General features: G+C 34.4%; 1 protein-coding gene across 2 annotated transcripts in view; it reads right to left on the bottom strand.

Annotated features, from left to right (window-relative positions):
* LOC145686302 (FMRFamide receptor-like) overlaps positions 1–21826 on the bottom strand; it is a 116317-nt gene that overhangs the window by 64711 nt on the left and 29780 nt on the right. For both annotated transcript variants that reach the window (XM_081759449.1, XM_081759448.1), the window contains exon 2: positions 5036–5308. The gene's annotated coding sequence lies outside the window, so the exon portion shown is untranslated. The remainder of the gene's footprint in view (positions 1–5035; positions 5309–21826) is intronic.

Below are 21826 nucleotides of genomic sequence, written 5' to 3'. Positions count from 1 at the left end.
GGCGCATGCCTAGCACACCTTGTGCTGTTAGGGTATCTGAAACAGTATGTACCTAAAGGACTTATCTAGAACATGACATATATATATCAGTGACGACATAAAAACAAATGACTGTTAGAGTGTGAAACTGAGCGATGTACATAAGTGCTATAGTTGTGGTACATAGTTGCAGATATCAATCAGGTGTGACAAGTATCCAAAACTGTAGGTAGCTGAAGTACATACTTAGCACATGAATATCATATGTGCCAAGTGTTTGGTACCTAAAAAGTAGCTGGGACACCTAAATGGCACATGTCTAGCACATCTTGTGCTGTTAGGGAAATACCTACTCAATTGGGTTAGATTGAGTAGGTGAATGAAATGAAATTTATTTTGGCAATATTCATATTGAATAGTAAGGAAATCATATCTCTCTTTAGTACAAACCGGCCTTTTTCGTTCGTGAGGAAGCATGCATTGCTATAAACATCGCCAAACGATGGCAGTTGGTCGAGTGATTAGCCTGCTTAGGAATAGCAAGGGGTACGGATAAATAGCGTACAATTGTTTCTTTTAATTTCACTTTTAAAAGATACTAGTCGTTGAAACTGGAACTGTAATACAAAAAGATACTTTATGAACATAATAATAATAATAATAATAATAATAATAATAATAATAATAATAATAATAATAATAATAATAATAATAATAATAATAATAATAATAGGAACTTTTCTTTTCTTCGTTGATGGCTAGGAGAGACGTCAGTGTTATTTAGGTAGTGCTAATTAATACCTAACGCGTAAGAGTGTGACTAAAGTTACATTCACAATCGCTGATGCTGATCCAAGTACATAGTAAAAGTCGCTGTCGCTGTTTATCTCAGCGACTGCCAAAACTATAGATTCCATTTTAATATCGATCATTTTCGATCATTTTTAAGTATCTTTCCCCCCTCCCTCCCCTAAACTGCACCGTAAAAGTGATATGATAGAAACCATCTCAGGTCCGATCCTCATCTAATTTGAAAATGGGATCGAGTTCTGTTGGGTGGTTCAAGAGTTATTAAATTTTATTTATTTGTGTATATTTTCCATTTCCTTCCCCTCTCCTAAATTCTACCGTCAAAGTGATTTGAAAAAAAAAAAAAAAAAAAAAAAACATCCCAAGTCCAAACCTCATCTATGTTGAACATTTGATTGAGATCGATATGCTGGTTCAATACTGATAAAGTCACAAAGACAATCACTTATATATTTTTTTTACATATATCTCCCTCCACCCCCCACCCCCCCCCTTTATCACTGTCAAAGTAAAATGATAAAAATCGCTCTAGGCCTGAACTTCATCTACACCGTATGTTGGAAATTTGATCAAGATCGGTCGGTGTTTCAAAAGTTTTTAAGTTTTATTTATTTTATATATACCTCCCCTCCCCTCCTCCTCCGCTAGATTCTTCATCAAAGTGAAACAAATTCTAAAAAAACTTTTCAGGACCGAATATCATACATGTTAAAAATTTGATTGAGATCGGTTCAAGAGTTAGTAAGTCACAAACTTAGTCACTTTTATTTTTATTTATATTAATTTTTGTACATCTTCTCGTCCTCCTCCTCCCCTACGTTGCTCAGCCAAAGTGAATTGTCAGATAACATTCCAGGCTTGAACTTCATCTATGTTAAAAATTTGATTGAGATTGGTCGTTTGATTCAAGAGTAATTAAGTTTTATTTATTATTTTATAACTTCCCCTTCCCTAAGTTTTACGGTCGAACTGAAAGAATAAAAGCACTCCCAGGCCCAAACCTCATTTATGTTGAAAATATGATTGAGATCGGTCGGTTGGTTCAAGAGATTAGGAGTCACAAACATAGTCACTTTCAATTGTATAATATAGATTTATTGTTGAAGTATAATGTTATATCGCTCAATCCTCGATATGATGTATATACCTAAGGAGGCTAAAAGTTACATTAATAAACTTATTCAACGTATAAGCATCCGCTCATGAAATCAAACACTTGCGGTCACATGCACTAAGTTTTTGTCAATGTCATGAAAATGTTATTTCGATATTAATTTTATGAGCACACATTAAAAATTTCCAACGGATTCTTGAGTCTCGGAGCCAAGGCCATACCCATGTAGTCGACACCTATGGTGTACGGTATTACCGATGTCCAATACTACATTTGTCTTTAATTTTGGAAGAAGAACACCATTAATATGCTTTGAAATGAAATGAAGTATCTAGTTTAACGTCCTACGATCATACACCAAGGCTAAGGGAGTCGGTAATGATGAGAAATAGCTGAAATGGTGGAATGAAGAAAGTAGGAGGAAACTGGAAAACGCCGAGAAAATCCACGCACACAGTGTTTGTCCACGAAAGAAACTCACATGGCGCAAGATGACACCTGTATAGCTTGAAAACGAGCAACATCTACAGAAAACGCGAACAACCAATTCAGAAAACGACATAATTTAGCTACATGTTACAGGGTCAGATCGACTGACACGGAGCGCATAAACTACTGGGAACACATTCCCTCCAGCAGCATTTTTACTGAAGCCAAGAAATCCATCTCCTTCTTTTTTACATTCTACATAAAAAAATTCAAGTAGTGCCGGTACTTGTGCAAGACTCTTGCGCAAGAGTCTTGGTCTTGGTCTTGGTCTTGCAGGTATGGTCTGTGTCTTGGTCTTGGTCTTGGTCTTGCATCGGGATTCCTGGTCTTGGTCTTGGTCTTGCATGCAAGACCAAAACCCTTGCTCTCATCACTATTCGTCTGAACTATGTACGTACGTTTTGAAACTTATTATGGAGAGCTGCTGTGAATTTAATTATTATTACTTGTTTATTGCAAACCATTCTGCCAGCACAGAGGCTTTTCATACACAATACAGAATACCACACTCACTGACATGAATTTTGAAAATCCTGATCTCAAGTGCCGAGGAAAGGGTTAGAGTTACCAAATTCTTCCAGAAGGAGATAAAAAAAAAGGGGTAATATTTTTTCATTATTATAGTTCATTTGAGCTATTAAACGTAAAATCACAAAATTCGGTATACAAAATATTTTGCATAACTAGAATATACGTAGACTCATTCACTTGTATGAGTTTATGAAATTCTACCAAGAATAAATAAAGAAAGGTCAACAAATCCAATAAAACAAGCGAATAGAGGCAGAGAGCATTCCAATTGATATATTGAGAGGAAATTTTGAAATGGAAGTTAGGCAAGTGAGGTGAATTCCGATACTCCAGTGAACTCAACGAATTTCCTCAACCAACAGCCAGTTCAAGTTCGTATATATTTGAAATATTTTCTATTAATATAATCTTTTACCGGATACTTTATATTACACAGAGAACGATTACATTAGCTAGTAAATGAAATAGTCGTTTCCAGCTATTGATGTACAATGTTAGAACGCATTCAGGCTCACGAAGCAGCGACAGAGACAATAGAAAGAGTAAAGGAAGGGAAATAGGGTAGAAAATTGTTGGCAGTGTATGAATTTAGTCTTGAATCCACTACTGAAACATCAGCAAAATCATAGATTTTATTATTTACCTATTATCCTGTCCTCGCCTCGTCAACACCAAGTTTCCTGTGTGCTCCTTGTGTATCTGGTCTACTGAGGACGGGATAAACAAAATATAACGTTGAAAATTATTAACATAGATCCTAATTCAGTAATAAGGGCCTATGCAGGTAATAAGGGAGAAGCATAGAAAGGGAGGAGAAGAAGAGGAGTAGGGAATGATTTAGAAAGGAATAATATAAAAGACCCAGTGCAGTAAAGTTGATATGTGCTATATTGGGGAAACGGGAAAGGTTAAAATAGCGAATGAAACAACATAAGGACGACATAAGCTTGAAGAGAGACAGAAATAATGTCTACAAGCATATACGAAACACGGCACATTCAATCAATTGGAGTGAAATGAAAGTGCTGGGCCAAGAAGAGAGAAGGTTAGTCAGGAAATGAAAGAAAGCAAGATTTATTGAAATAGAAAGCAATAGTCATGAACTGGAATTCAGGACTTAAAATTGATTAGCAAAGGGGTAAATTATTAAGGAGTCTTAAAGATTAAGTTAATTGTACAAGTTTATTTTTGTAAATTTAGTATTTATCTACTTAGTGTTGTTATGTGGTGTTGTTTATTTTTTATTATTTGTGTCGTATTCATATTTAAGGGTTATTTGTAGGTTTGATTTGTAAATTAGATTACTCTTAGTTATAAGATATGAATGTATATAGTACAAATGGGGGGAGGGGAATTAGCGTCTTTGTTTTTGTTTTATATTTTGGTTTCTGGTGAAAGGGGATTGGCTGTTGTAGCCTATAGTATCCAACTAGGAATCAGGGATTTTTTTCCTGTCGCTCATATTAAATCTGTCACTACCTGTGTATTCATAGTGTTTGATGAAACCAAAGTGGATTGTTGGCGAAACTATTACACGTTAATATTTTTTACAATAAACGTAGGCCTATTGTTTTGCTCAGTGATTAGTTTAAATCAGATTTAAGTGCTTTCGTTTATTTCTAAGCTAAAGTTTTTAGAAATTCCTCGATATTTTGATTTACATCTAGCTCCTAAATGAAATCTTTTCACGTCTATATTGAAAATTTATTTATTTTTGCGTACTCAATCACCATTCACAATTCGATGGTGTTATCCACTCCACCCCGACAAACGTATTGAATATTGTCAATGTAGATTCTTTAGTTTATATAAAAATACTGTAATGCAGTACACATGAAGATCTATAGGGCCTACTAGTCAATTTTACACGTAGGCATATATAATTGATATGCCGTTTTATTACATGTAGCATAAGTGCTTTTTATATATACACGTGTAAAAACAATAATAATATTGACATACAAATATCATAAATATATCATCTCTATTTCCCTATTCAATGAAATCAATAATTCAATACATAATGAGAACGTAGCAATTTAACACGAGCCACATGTAGACTAATACATAAATTTACCGTATATAAGACAAAAGTAAATTAGATAATCTTACCAGGTTCTCTCGATACACTATGAAGCAATCGCCTTCAGACTTTCAACTAACGTTCCACGTGCTTCATCGTTCCAAAGGAAGACGATCAAAGAAAAACGCAGAGGAAAACACGGAATACGTCAATCGTGTTGAAGCTACAGACAGGAAACAGATAGGACTTAATACTGTTTCTTTTCTTTGGTTTCTTCCTCATATGATTAACTTCAGCAGTTTTATTTCCTCCTCGGTCACACTTCTGTTCATATGAATTTCCTCTGCTGTAATCACAGGAACCTCCCATTATGAAAAAAGAAAAAGAAAAATCTTTGAAAACAAGTAAGAAACAGACATACTCGGATATTGTCAGTAATGCATGAATATTTCTCTTCTCACGTACCAGACTACTAATATAGCAGACAGGATGCATTTCGCATCGGAATGGTGGGAAAATTAACTTTAATTAATAATTTACATAATAATTCAAAGTTTAAATACACTTTCTGTGTTATTATCAATAGCCCTCAGGGTACGATACACTTATACTATTTTAATCTACATTTGAACAAAAATATTAAACTTTAAAAAATTATGTTAAACAATTTAGAAAGTATTCTATAGTATTTGCTCGCAACTCACTTGGCTATTGAAATAATGATACTAGTGTTGTAAAAAAAACGTGTTTTTTGTGAAGTTTTTTCAATAAAAAACACCGTTCTTTTTCATGTTTTTTTTCAAATGTCTGTTTTTTTTTCTGGCAACTATTATTTATTGATTTATGTTGCAGATTATTGAAATAATCAACAGAACTTGAGTCGAAGCCGTCGTAACGCACAAATCGTTTGCTTCTTTGTACCTATACGAGCAAAATTGTGTGATTATTCCATTCGAACCTAGGTCATTTTTTGGCGTTTTCCTACATTCTCAGTTAGTGACTTATCGCTCAAAAACCATTCATTCGATTGATATGGTTAAGGCATTGCTTTTTTAGAAAATGGATGTGGCTTTTTTTCTTTTTTCCTTTCTTTTTTTGCGTAAGTTGCATGGTAGTGTTGCCAATGGGTGGGAAATTATTGAGGGAAATGTAGGGGTGAAAATTTACAAAAAGATCTCTAACCGAATTTCAAAATTTTTTGTATCTAGCACCACTGCTGCTATATGGATTCAAGTCACCTAAAAATATTCTTTGGTGTCTTGACAAGATACAGTGAAATCCTGAAGTCGCTGGCTTCCATTCAAAGAGAGAAAGAAAAATTCTCTGTCGTCATACACAAGAAATTTTGGCACTTTTTACGCTTCAGAAGCAAAAATCAACAGATGTGCCGGGGCTACAGCTTCTCTAATTATCCTATTGAAACTCTTTATGGTGCGTTCTGAAGGGCAAAGAGGAAGCTTTAAGGTAGTGGTACGTTTGTTTCAATGTAGCTAACAAGCGGGAAATAATAGAGGGGAAAAGGGAAATTTTCCGAATTTTTAACCTAAAATCAGGAATTAATTGTTTTGGCTTCAAAAACTGCCATCAGACAGACAAAAACTATCTGAAAATAAACCTTAGTATTCCAAAAATATATCCTACAAGTATCATGTCGATATCTAACAAATTAAGCATGAAATTAAAAAAATCTCATTCTACCTCAGAAATTCACCATTCCGGAACAGGGTTTATTATAAACCTCAACTATACTTCCCCTAATTACTCTAGTGAAACCTTTTATGGTGCGCTGTGTAGGGAAAGGACGAGACTTTTAGACACTGGTACGTTTGTTCGAGTGTAGCCAACAAGAGGGAAATAATAGAAACTAAAAAGGGATTTTTTTTAAAAAAAATTGCCCCTATAATCCGGAATCAAAATTTTCTGTAGTTGGCAACACTGCTATCAGACACACACACACACACACACACACACACACACACACACACACACAAACTATCTCAAAATAAGCATTGGTATCCCTCAAATATATTCTACAAGTATTGTGACGATATCTAATAAAGTAAACATGTCAATAAAAAATATCTCATTCTACCTTTAAAAAATCACAGTTATCTTTCCAATTAGAGAACAAGGTCTACTGTAAACCTCAACAGTAATTTTCCTAATTATCCTATTGAAGCATTCTATAGTGCGTTGTGCAGAGCAAAGACGAGACTTCCAGATACTGGTACATTTGTTCCAATGTAACCAACAAAGAGGGAAATAATAGACAAAACAGATAATATTCCCAAAATTTCCCCCTAAAATCTGGAATGAAAATTTTCTATAGCTGGCAACACTACTACCAGACAGGCGGAAACTATCGTAAATTAAACATTGATACACCACTTATATATCCTACAAGTATTATGACGATATTTAAGGAACAAAGTTTCTAATTACCAAAAATATATTACGGTAAACAGAAAAGTAGGGAAAAGTTACAAAAATCAAGGGTTAGAACTTAAATACGAATTTTTCGTGCGCCCCCTAATTACCCCATTGTAACGATCTGTACTTGCGTTTGTTAAGTAAGGACAAATGTTCGATTGGCGCAAGTTGACTTGCACTCGGACTTATAGGTACGGATTTATAAACAAATATTTCGTATTTTTTGCAGAAATTTAGGGAAATTTTAATTTCTCTAATTGGCAACACTGCGCACAGGCCCGTCCAATTGATGTCAACAGTTAGGTATCCATCCGAGGTATCTACCTGGCAAGTCTTAATTAGGTCTTTCTACAACAAAGGAAGTTATAGGGAAAAAAAGAAGTAAAAGAAATTCAAAATTAGAAAATTCCCGAATTTTTGACTAGGGTGAAATTTGAGAAGGAAATTCGACACCAGAAGAAAAAGAAATTAACATGATAAACTATGGTCCAGCCATATTAGGCAAGAATAATGTCCCGAAATCTTAATTAGTGTCCACACAGGAGTGGATTAAAAAAACTGACACCCTGTGTGTGCCACTGTGGCCACCTGGGCCACCGAGTGTACATTTCATTACTTTTTTTTGACAACTAACCCGTGTTGTTGTTATTGTCTCGACTAATAATAATATCGTTGTTGTAAACAATAACTTTATAAGGAAAATTTTATCTCCTTTTTACATCTTAGTTCCAACACTGTTGGTGAGAAGTGCAGAGTGTTTCAAAATGAATATCGGGGTTTTAAGTCTTCGTAGTACTTATTACATTTTACGTACAATTATAAGCAATGCATCAAGTAAAAGAGTACCTCAAACAGTCTTTGCTTCACGTGTTCGATGTGAGATTCATTCGTCACACGGCACACATCTAGTCGATAGGCGAGAAAGGCCCATAAACTTTCCGCCATATGGCATAAAACATTCGATTTAGGGGAGTCTCGTTTCAACTGTACGATCTCCTGAGGATTTGCAGACGGCCAGATGCAAACATTATGAGTGCTCACATTAGCTCTTAGGTGAAATGTCGATTTATCACTGAAGACGACACGATCCAGGAAATCTTCATTGTTATGCAGCAATATCTCACTTGCGAAATTGGCACGTAAACCGTAGTATATAGGCTTTAGACCTGTAGCAACTAAAAACGATAAGGACGTAGTTGCAAGCGTCTCCTTCATATTCTTCACACAGACGGTTGCAATGTACAGATTCAGTCTTAATTGAAACACAAAAAGCTTTCTGCTCTCTAGTCTACATCTTTGCTACTTGCTCTTTCTAACGGCAGACAGAAGAAACAATGCATGTACTCCCATGCGCAAAAAAAATTGCGCGTATACTGTAACTCACGATTTTTCGCAATTATTCCATTTTCCATATGTTTATTTGTAAAATTCAGTTATTAGTACGTGGAGATAATAGAAAGCAATCCATCTAAGGAGATATTTCCAAAAAATATAATAAAATAATAAAAATATAAGCAAAAAACAAAATTATGTTCGGTTTTGTGTATACTGGCAATAATGTTTTCGAGGGAATTTTTGGAGTAGCACAGCACGATTGCAGAGGGAATAACAAGATTAGTAGGAGAACAGCTGAATCAAGGAACTGGAAATTGGAGCAAAATATTGCATTTATTGGCTTAAATCTAGGGTGTAAATTGTCTGCCAAATATAAATTAGCTTCTGTAAGCAAGATGTTATACGGAAATATATAAACAAAGAGAAAAACTGTTGTCTTAAGTTTGGAAGTGGCATGCTCTATAGCCATGAGCATTTATTTCTTAAGAAAAAGATAGGCAACAAAAGAAAATCTGTGTGGTCAAGTGGGTAGAGTGACGGACTAGTAATTGTTATACTGTTTTGACACCAGATCGAATCCCATCCGGTCCTGTTCAATTTTTTTTCTTTACAAAACATTGTAGAAAGTGTGTAATTTTTATGTTAATAAAACTGAAACAATACAATTAGGAAATAACTTTCTGTTTCCTCTGATGACGTATTTATTTAGAATTAGTGTACTATTAGTAATACCGATTGCTTTCAGTTTATGGTGTTGTATAGCTTCCTTTATCATCCTCTTTTCTTAAAAAAAAAATGTCTCCAATAAAGTATGAAAAATATATATAGTCAGAAACAGACATCTTAGTATCAAACTTTATTTATCGTGATGAAATAAACAAGTTTCCCGTTATTAAAAAATAAAACTATAGAAAATCATTGAATTTGGTCTTAAGGTTTTTATTATGCTATATATATTCTTTATAAGACTATACTTTATAAGGCAAGATGAGCGATCATACCCTCAAATTTAGCTAGTGAGTGAGAGATGTTTTCGGCACAAATATTTTACAGGTTTAGGTGCATGAAACACCAATACGCCATGGTCTTGACCTTCGTTTATTTCACATTATTATCCGACATATCATAGCAGGTAAAAAGCAGCATCAATCGGCAAGAAGAACTGCAAGTTGTGGTCTTAGTCTGTTTCTGATGCTCCGGACTCAATCGCCTAGCACGCTCGTCTATACCTTGACTCATACGTCTATCATTGAGTGCAGGCACATATCCAGCTTTTCTTTTCGGAGGGGACCCGACACGAATCCTCGTAAGCACGTAATTCTAATGTTTCAAAAATATCAATAATAATAATAATAATAATAATAATAATAATAATAATAATAATAATAATAATAATAATAATAATAATAATAATAATAATAATAATGCAACAGTTCTGTATTTCTCTTAAACGTTTCTTACTTGTCATTTATGAACCGGTCAAACTTAATTCTAACTCACACGAAATCAAAAAATATTTTCTAGAGACATGTAAGGAAAACTGTCTGCTACGTATATCATATAACAAAAATAGCAAATGGCAATGAGTGTATTGTTCTAATACAGTAATGTTATAAACAGACCGGAAACGAAATTGTAATCCCATTTAAAAGTGTTCTTTAATTCCACCTTGTATCAATGGCATTACGGTATATTCTTACAAGTAACACTTTCCAAGTGTAACACTCCGATTTTGATAAAATTTGACAGGCAGATACTACACATAAAATAAACGAATACATGTTTTTTATTTTCTGCGGAAAAACTGTTTTACGGGGGCAAAAGCACTCACCCAAAATTTTGAAAGTTGACGCCCGAAAGACAAAAACAAGTGGACCAAAGTGTACGAAATTGTGCACAGATATGGCAGACGTAAAATGAAGGAATACGTGTTTTGTATTTTCCTGGAAAAAACGGTTAGGTGGGACGCAGACCCCTCCAAACCTTTAATCATGAAATATCAAAAGTACTAGTAACAATATGTCTGATGTGTGTAAAGGACGAAGAATTCCGATGACACTTTATGTATGGACAATACGCAAAAACTAAACGAATGCCTGTTTTAGGGGACAAAATCCCCCATCCAAAATGATGAAAGTTGACGCCCGAAAGGCAAGAAGAAGTGAACCGAAATGAATGAAATTGTGCACAGATATTGTAGACGAAAAATGAGGGAATATGGGTTCCGTGTTTTCCCGAAAAAAAGAAAAACGTTTCGGTGGGACACAGACCCCTCCAAAACTTTGATCGTGAAATATCAAAAGTGCTAATAACAGTATGTCAGAAGTGCTTAAAGGACATGAAGAATTGGAACGACACATTGTGTAGGGACAATACGCCAAAAAAAAAAAAGGGTTTATTTTCTGCGAAAAATTGGTTTTAGGGGGCAGAATTTCCCACCCAAAATTTTGAAATCGTGCACAGATAATCTAGACGTAAATTGAGGTAATTGTGTTTCGTATTTTCCTGGAAAAAAGCGATTGAGTGGGGCACGGACCTTCTAAGCTGTTGATTAGGAAATATCAAAAGTGCAAATAAGTATGTATACGTCAGAAGTTCCTAAAGAGTATGGAGAATTGCAACGAAACTTCGTATAGGGACAATTAGCAAAACAATAAATGAAATGCATTTTAATTTGTATGAAAAAACAGTGTTGGGGCCTAGAGCCCCTCCAAAAAAAAGTTAATATTACCGTAAAAGTGCAGGAAGGAGTGGACCGAAGCAAATGAAATTGTGTGTAGATATTGTATAGACTGTATGTAAAATAAGGACTTTCGTGTTTTAAAGATGTCCCTATCAATTTTGGCACATCAACAGCAAACAGGAAATTAATCGGCACGTGTTTTTGTTTATGCGGAAAAACATTGTAAGGGTTAAAGTTGCCTCGTGAAATACTACAAAATACGCTATACTGTTTGTGCTTGTTGTTGATCTGCCAAATTTGAAGAAATCTGATGGAGGCGCTTGTGAAACACGAGAGGCTTTATTTTTTCATATCCAATATCTACAGACAATTTCATTCGCTTCGGTCCAATCCTTCCGACACTCAACGCCTCGGTCCACTCAAAAGTTTTTTTTTTTCTCTTTTCAGGAAAATACGAAGCACGTATTTCCTCATCTTACCTCTACAACATTTGTGAACAATTTCATTCAGTTCGGTACATTTTTTCTTGCCTTTCTTGCGTCGAATTTCAAAATTCATGCGCGGGACCTTTTGTCCTCTAAAACCGTTTTTTCACAGGAAATAAAAAAGCCGAATTTGTTTATTTTTTGCTTATTGTCCTAACACAAAGTTTTGTTCCAATTCTTCATGTAAATTTAGGCACTTCTGACATACTGTTATTAGCACTTTTGATATTTCATGATCAAAGGTTTGGAGGGATCTGTGCCTCACCTAACCGTTTTTTCCAGGAAAATACAAAACACGTATTCTCTAATTTTATGTCCGCAATATCTGTTCACAACTTCGTTCACTTTGGTCCACTTGTTTTTGCCTTTCGAGCGTCAACTTTCAAATTTTGGGTGAGGGCTTTTGCCCCCTAAAACCGTTTTTCAGCACAAAAAAAAAATATATATTAATAATAATAAAGCACTTATTTGTTTATTTTATGTATAGTATCTACCTGCCAAATTTTATCAAAATCGGAGTGTTACACTTGGGAAGTGTTACTTGTTAGAATTATAACAACAACGCATTGCCCACAGTTTGGACACTGACTCAAAGTAATCTGACATAAAAAAAACTCAAAAGGGAAAAAGTAGGTTTATTAAAAAGTGCTTGAGGTTTGGTAAGGGACAGCTTCCAGGACCTCACGCTGGATACGTCACTGAGTCAATGCATTATATTTGTTTCTTGCAAAGATGATAATTAGATGCGCAATGTGTAAAATTATATCATAGTTTGACTTTTTATAGGTCTTTCCTTAACACATCCATATTATTCGGCGTTCTGCCTGCCTGTTTTATGTCGGATAAGCGAAACTCTACTGTATTTTCAGATAGCATATACACAGGAGCTAGAGGTCTGCACGGGCCGGAATTTTTAGAACGGACCCGGCCCGTCCCCTTTAATTTATAATCTATAGGCATTAGCGGATTAAGGGCGGAGCCAATGGAGCCCCGGGGCCCCCAGCTCAGGGGGCCCTTTAAAATCCCTCTGTTTAATACTTACGCTCGCGGTATCGCTAGATTTAAGTCTTTGCATCAGCAGCATTTACCTCTTAATAATGAATGCAATTATTTAATTGTTAATAATGAATTTAACTAAACTAATTATTGTAAACTTGAAGCACATTCAAATATTACAGCATAGTTCTCGGTAGTTCCATAAGTAATTTCAGAGACCACGGTGTTTCAGTGGTAGAGCGTTCACCTTTGGTGCATGGAGTCCTTGGTTCGATTTATGCTCGCGCCAAGTGAACCTTGTGCTGGACAAACACTGTGTGTGTGGGTTTTCTCGAGGTTCTCCCGTTTTATCCCACTTTTTTCATTCCACCATTTCATTCATTTCTTATCATCACTGTCTCCTTTAGCCTATCCGGCATAATCGTGGGACGTAAAACTTAAAAATTTCATTTTAAATCATTTCAATCAAAAAACAGTTGCAGGAGGTATGTAATTTCGAATAAAACAAACTACTATATACAATTCTGAGTATATTATTCTTTTATGAAATTCTCGCGAACCTTATTTCTAAATTGAAGGGTAAGAAGACTAAATTCATTCTCTTATTATTATAGATCCATTTCAATTGAAGCAGTTGGAATAGTTGGAAAAAAATAAAAAAAAACATACCCTATATTCCAGTGTGCCACAATCGGTATAACGCGCCACACTGGTGTGTCCAGCAAAGTGAATTGTGTGACGAAAACTTTTTCCTATTATTTGCAAGAATATTTGTCGAGCTTGTTATTTATTATTATTATTATTATTATTATTATTATTATTATTATTATTATTATTATTATTATTATTAATAATAATATTAACGATTTTTCCATGGATCAGCTGTCTGTATACGGTTAAGCAACCACAAGTATCACATTGAAGGAATGAGTGTAATTATTTACTTTAATAGTAATACAAAAGTCTATTTGCTTGTATATTCTACCGGTAATAACTGCATCCGTCTAGAAAGCTAGGACTAACAACAAAGGGATACCAAGTTGTGACCACACACCGCCCCATATCGTGGGTGCCACAAGTTCTCTTCTACGCCTTAGAACAATAAGGGCTGTAGCGTTCAGGGAGAGAGAAAAACAACTTAATTCCATTGCAGTTATATGTTTATTAAATGTTAACTTATATTTATAAATTATGTAAGTGATCGTATCGTTTTCTGTTTAATAATAATAATAATAATAATAATAATAATTCTTATTATTATACATTTATTAATACGTTGATTGCCATGTGTATGGAATTCCATACACACGGCTGTCCTGTACAGTAGAGCGTGATTATTTTCCATACGCAAACAATGTAGATATTCCAAGTTTGTTGTGTTCGTTCTATAGGTGTGTATGTAATTAGATACATATGGCGTAGAAATCAAAATTTAATGTCCATGCCACGTATATGAAAAACCATACACAAAGACATTTATGAATAAAGACATTGAGTTTGAGTTTAACGTCTCGTTCAGCAACGAAGCTATATGAGACGTCGGCATACTGATTAACGTGGACTCCGAACCACGTGAGCTCTCGCCGGGAATCGAAGCCGGGTCTTCCACGCCAAAGGCGCGTACGCTAACCACTAAGGAGCTTATGAACAGAGACATTTATGAGCTAAAACAAAGGCGAAAACAAAGATGTGTGATGTGATTTTGAGTTTATCGTCCCTTTCAGCAGCAAGACTATATGAGACGTGGACCTACTGATTAACGTGAAATCCGAACCACATGAGCTCCCGCCGGACGAAAACAAAGACCTTTGGAATTGACAATTGTTTGGACATTCCAGTCGAACCTACCTAATATTAACAACGTTTCTACGATAATTTCGTAACATTGTATTATTTCTTTTGCTGATTAGCTTGGTTAGGCTTATTTAAACACTTTCTTCTTTGCACCGACGTGTCACATCTCTTGGATGAAGATACACTAGCTCTCACTGGAAATCTAATCCAGAACCAATGCACTTGAACCATTTGACCACAACAAGGCACATTTAAAAAGAGGTTTCGATTTTGTTCGGAAAATTGTGATTAGGTGTAACATTTAAAAATATATTTAAGAAAGGGTACGGAGTAAACGCACTGTACTTTCTCGCTCGAATATTTTACACTGACTTATGTTAGGCTGCAACTGTTATTGAAACATTTATTTGGGAAATTGCGAATAAAATAATGTTTTGGAAAACTTTGCTAGAAGAAACTTCAGGCCCAAAAGTAAAGTACCCATTGGTCATATTTCCGTTAGAAATAACTTGATCCATATATTAGAATTATAAAGGATATAATTGTATGTGAACTATAAGCAAAAGCGTCTGAGTAATTTCTGAGAAAATTATGCAAACAGTCACCCCCAAGAATAAATTATCCCTTGTGGATCTTTTCAGTATAAACGAGCTATGCTATATTGTTAGTGTTTTCATAAAACATTTATTTATGAAATACGAACACAATCGCCTGAGTCGTTCTTGAGAAAATCGTAGGGTAAAACTTACTGTCAAAAGTAATATACCATTTCTAGATTTTCCGGATGAGGGAATTATACCATATAGCTAGGTTATTTATGTAATACGTATTTATAAAATATGAACAACAAACATCTCCTGAGTTGTTTTTAGGAAGGTCATCGGGAAAAGCTTACCCCCAAAGGTAAACTCTTCTATCTGTAATTTTGACAGTATATCGAGTAATTTTTAAGCAAATCGTCGGGAAAAATTTCACTGTCAAAGTAAACTATCTCTTTTGGATTTTTCTTTTCGGAACAAGCGAGTTACACCATATTGTAAGATTATTACAGAAAATATTTTTACTGAAATTAGAACAAATTTGTCTCAGTTATTACTGAGACAATTGTCCAAAAAAAAATCCACCCTTGAGAAAACCACTTCTTCTGTATGTTATCGGAATAAACTATTTATGCTCTATGTTAGTTTATTAATGAAATATTTCTTTACGAAATATGAACAAAATTGCCTGAGGCGTTAATGGGAAAACCATCGGGGGAAAGCTCACCCTAAGATTAAGCTACTCCTTCCAACGAGTTGACATATTGTTAGGTAATTAATGATACGTTTATTTATGAAATGTGGTTGAGAAAATTGTGCAAAAAGAACGCATACCATACAGTAAATTACACCATATATATTTTTTCAGAAAAATTATTCATATGTGGTGGAGATTTGTTAATAAAATATATATTTATCAAAAGTAAATAAAATCGTCACAGCTTTTTTTTTATTTGAGAAAATTGAATTATTTTAAATTTTAATCCTTCAATAAATTACCCTTGCTTTTAGGTGTCGAAGGACATAAAATTCGAAAGATATTATGTTATTAAAACGTTATGTCTAGAATTCGGTGCAGATACGTTGAACAGTATGGCCTCTATTTGAGTGCGTGTAAAAGCGTGACGAACCGAGAGACAAATAGATGGACAGACATCGAAAAATCATTTTTTTCGATATGTAACTTGAGCCATGTAACTTGAATTTATTGAAATCTGGTATTCGGTTTTTACAACTATCACCACACTTTCTTCTTTCGTCGTTCGAATGTGAAAACGAATAGGCCTACACCGACACGTAATGTGATAATTTGTAATCCCAAAAATTTAATTTGTTATGTTTAATGTGTGGTTACTCTAGAAAAAAAAGCTTATGCATGTTACATCATTTTATTATCAGTTTTTCACGCTACTGTATAATTCGGTACGATTATAGTTAATATTCATGGCATCTTTTGGAAGCATTCGCGTTCCTCACAAAGAGAGCTGTAAAATTTAATTTTGTTTAAAGAAAGCACTCTTGATTTTTTTTTCACACTGACTTGCATTTGTTGCACTTGTGGATATGAAACAAAAGGAGAGAGAGAGAGAGTCAATACTTTAAAAAGAAACACACACACAGAAACACTAGAACAGTTTTTTTCTTCATGACAACGAGCTATCGCTGTGACTGTGTTCCTCACGCTGTGTGTAAAGCTGCAGGTTGCTCTTGTTTTGTTTTTTCCTGTTCCTGACTCACAGACACTCGCAGTGAGTTGAAGCTGTGTAAAAACGGAGGGGGAACGGTTAAGCATACCATACCATAAACTAAGAACAATCGCTATTAGTAATAAATAGTAAGCTAATTCTGAATAAATACGTCATCAGAAAAACAAAAAGTTATTTCATTATTATATTATTTCGTTTCTTATTAACATAAAAATTATACACTTTCTACAATGTTTTGTAAAGAAAAAAATGAACAGGACCGGATGGGATTCGATCTGGTGTCAAAACAGTATAAGAACTACTAGTCCGTCACTCTACCCACTTGCCCACACAGATTTTCTTCTGTTGTCTATCTTTTTCTTAAGAAATAAATGCTCATGGCTATAGAGCATGTCACTTCCAAACTTAAGACAACAGTTTTTCTCTTTGTTTATATATTTCCGTATAACATCTTGCTTACAGAAGCTAATTTATATTTGGCAGACAATTTACACTCTAGATTTAAGCCAATAAATGCAATATTTTGCTCCAATTTCCAGTTCCTTGATTCAGCTGTTCTCCTACTAATCTTGTTATTCCCTCTGCAATCGTGCTGTGCTACTCCAAAAATTCCCTCGAAAACATTATTGCCAGTATACACAAAACCGAACATAATTTTGTTTTTTGCTTATATTTTTATTATTTTATTATATTTTTTTGGAAATATCTCCTTAGATGGATTGCTTTCTATTATCTCCACGTACTAATAACTGAATTTTACCAATAAACATATGGAAAATGGAATAATTGCGAAAAATTGTGAGTTACAGTATACGCGGAATATTTTTTGAACATTTTTGCGCGAGTACATGCATGAGTACAAAACTGTTTGAGTTGCTCTTAAATTTGATATAATATTAATAATTGTAAGTTAATTGTAATAAATACTACAAAGTTTCAAAACCCTAATATTAATTTTGAAACAGCCTGCATTGCTTAAAATTGTGTCATCCTATATTCATGTATTGTATATACTTATCATCAGGGCCCAAGCAATGGCATAATTTGCCGCCTCTCCCTTTCTCCAGAAAGAACAAATCTTAAGTCATGATTTTAAGTATGCTACTCCAGCATGAACAACGAAGGGGAGGGTAAGTGCAGTCGCACTCAGAAAGGCTTAAATACTTACTAAAACTGCAATCCCGTTGTGTCTGTTTTTTCTTTCTTTAAATATTAATCTATTATGTTAGTGAAAGATAAAGCAAACACACCTGCAGAGGAAAGATGGTAATCCTTTTTATAGAATTCAATATCGAGCTTCATTATCAATGTATCAGTTTGCAATTCCAATGCAACTAGCTCTTTTATCTTTATTTTTTTTTATTTTTCTTCTACATCTGTTAATTTTTTTTAAAGAAACTTCTTTCTATCTTCAATGATAAGGAACTTTTTATCTGACAAAATCAAGACTAGTTGTCATATCAAAACTGTGATAACTTACTAAAGGGAACATATATTCGCTACTATTCGAGAATTGAATTCTTGCATTTGACAACAATCAAGCAATTTGTGCTCGAATTTATTCGACCATTTGTTTTAGCATTGTCCATGTGACCTTAAACTAATGCAACCTAAACATAATTTATGAAGGTAGTATTCAAATAGGTCAGCTTAGTAAGTCTAACTACCACCAACAAGAAATATTTAATTTAAATAATATACTTATGATAGTTTTGGCCGGACCCTCCAAACTTGCCGCTTCATGCAAATGCCGTGTTGCATATATGGTAGAGCCGGCTCTGCATATCATATATATCTAGTCGACAAATTATTTATGTATGATATTTAGAAAAATACTATTAGGCAAATTAGTATTAGTTTTTACCTTTAGACAAGTTATTTGACTTTTATACTGCTCGTGACATTATTTTCATACTTATTAAAGGCCTGCTTTCACGAAAAAAAAGAAAAATTTTATTTCTACTTTTATTTCTTAGTTGATATTGATGAAAACTGTTGAAACCGGAATTGTTAATAGGTATGGTATTCATGTAAATTGTAAAATATTTGTAGCGTATCAGTATCTAGCGTATAATTTATGTTGCATTTTACGGTGATTACATCTACATAAAAATATTTCATACTTAAATAGACGTAAGATGCATTACAAATGGCTATTTGAAATAAAAACGAAATTTAGAAAAAAACGACAGGCAATGATTTTTTTTCTAAAAAACGTACATTTTTGAAAAGATACGAACGTTTTTTTTTCTATTTACAACACTAAATGATACTCGTAGTGGATTTTTATCATAATATTATTCTGAATTTCTTATTAATTAGAGAACCATACTTGTTTCTCTAGGTACTCTGTCCCTTCCTATCCTAATTTTCTAATCGAGTATTATTGATAAAGTAACTAATTTTCACATGGAATTCGCTTGTTTTTCTACTTAGTACAATGTGGTTAGGGTTTGATAAGGCACATTTTCTCCATCGGAAAGAATATTGTTGACACAACAATTTAAAGCAGTTAGGAAGCACTGAGATTAAAATGTAGTGAACTCAGGTCTAGTAAACTGGAAATGACTAGGTGGAAGTCGATGCCAAAGTAAGTTCCCCCCTTCAAAAAAGCTGTCTGGCCAGCTCTTTATAGATTGTTACGCCAAGGAACACACTAGAGTTGTTTAATGTACTTATGTTTAATTGTGTACTAACTTCGTCATTGACGTATTTCATCATATAGTTTATACGAAAAGCGTCTTACTTTGAAATATGTTGCTTTTCAATCTTAATTTTAAGCTCAAAATATTATTATATGACATTTTTATTTTATTTTTTAAAAATGTATTTACAGTAAAAGCTCTTTATTCGCGGGGTATATGTTCCATAAATATGCCGCGAATACAGAAACCGTGAATACGGAATGGTAATTTATATGGAATTATAGGGAATACGTTCCTAGGTGACAAAATAAATAAAAAAAAAAACAAATACATATAAAAAAAACTAAATTACTGTAATTGAAGTTTTTGACCGTATTGATTAATTATTATATTCAGGCTTAGGGAATGGTTTGAAGAATTTTGTAATTTTTTCTTGCCTGGCAGATTTTAAAAGCTCCTTCAATTCAGACTGATATTCAGCAGTGTCATTAGCAATTTGTCTCTTAAAAATAAGACTTCGTTCCATAGACAGGTCAATTTTCATAAAGAAATCACAAAGCTCATTTGCCATTCTTAAACCTTCACTAAGATTTTTCAAATTAAATGTCACGTTTCCAGTGCTTGTTGAAGCCTCTTCTTCAATGGGCTGTGAATTTAACATTTCCTTCAAGTCGGTTTCAGTCAAATCTTCATCTTGCGATTCAAGCAATTCCTGAATATCACTTGATTCTATCTGTTCGAACCCATCTCGTCCTATTCCATTCGCAATTTCGGCTATGTTTGCAGTCAAAGTTTGAATTTGCACACATTCTTCGTCATTTTCCGCAGTCAGAGCATGACTTCAATGTGTGTGGCTTCAGTTCTTCCAATGATTCTTTTATGTTTACGATGCATTTTGTTATGTCAAATTTCTTCCAGCATTCCATCACATTCATATCAGGATTACATTCCATATTATCCAATACGATTTTGAAGGTTCGTCTAATGTAATAGAGCTTAAAGGCCTGGATTATTCCTTGGTCCATAGGTTGAAGCAAAACCGTCTTGTTGGGAAGTAAAAATGTCACTTTTATATTTGGATACATAGTTTCAAGTTCGCGAGGATGACCTGGTGCATTGTCCAAAACTAGAACTGCTTTAAAGTCTAAATTCTGTTGTTTTTTTTAATAAGTTTCAACTTCAGAAACAAAACAATTCCGGAACCAGTCACAGAAAATAGCGCTTGTATCCCACGCTTTCTTATTAGCACGCCAAAACACTGGCAGGTCATCCTTGTTTTGATTTTTTTAAAGCCCGAGGATTTAACGATTTGTAAAGCATCAGTGGTTTAATGATACAATCTCCAGATGCATTACAACATAGCAGCAGTGTAACTCTATCCTTTGCTGCCTTAAATCCAGGAGCAGACTTTCCGCTTTTAGAAATGAATGTTTTGTTTGGCATTCTCTTCCACAACAGTGCAGTTTCGTCTGCATTAAATACTTGTTCGGGTTTGTATCGTCCATCAGCTACTAAGTTTGCAAATTCTTCTGGACATCGTTCTGCTGCAGCAGTGCCTGCAGATGCAGCTTCTCCAACGATTTTAATGTTATGCAATGATTGTCTCACCTTAAATTTATTGAACCAACCTTCCGATGCTTGAAATTCTCCATCTGTACATTCACCACTACAACTACCGTCAGGTTCTTTAAAATGAGTGTAAGGACGATTTGCCTTCTCCCGGACCATTGGACCACTCAGGGGCACCCTTTTTTGGTTGGGGTCTTCGATCCATAATGACAACGCCACTTCCATTTTTTCTATTGCTGGATCACGAACAATTTTCGCTGACAGTTAAGTTGAAGCTACAGACGACCTTATTTTATCTTCGGATTTTTTTATCGATCGTACAGTTGATTCGTTGACATTGAATGAACGTGATATGGATGCAAACGACTCTCCAAGGCGTAAACGACCAAGCATTTCTATTTTCACTTTAAGCGGTAACGCAGATTTTTTTCGTGTCGAAACTTGTTTCTCATTTTTTTTAGTTGATATTACTGTATAAATTAGGGAGACAGCGGTAGAGACGTGTTACTCGATCACAATTTTTGTAACGAATGGAAAGACGAAACAATAAAACACGCAAAGCGGCTCTTACCAAAGGACGAAACGTCTAATAATGTGGCGGCATTTAAAAATATACTTTATTCATTGAGTAATTCAAGGTTGCTTTCATTCTGTTTGTTTACATTCTCAAAAACACGGATCGCGGCGAAGGCGGCTTA

The sequence above is a fragment of the Thermobia domestica genome, chromosome 5 (genome assembly GCF_964235325.1).
Source record: "Thermobia domestica chromosome 5, izTheDome1.hap1.1, whole genome shotgun sequence".
Taxonomy (NCBI): Eukaryota; Metazoa; Arthropoda; class Insecta; order Zygentoma; family Lepismatidae; genus Thermobia; species Thermobia domestica.
The sequence above is the reverse complement of the archived record's forward strand: the minus strand, read 5'-3'. Positions and strand labels throughout refer to the sequence as shown.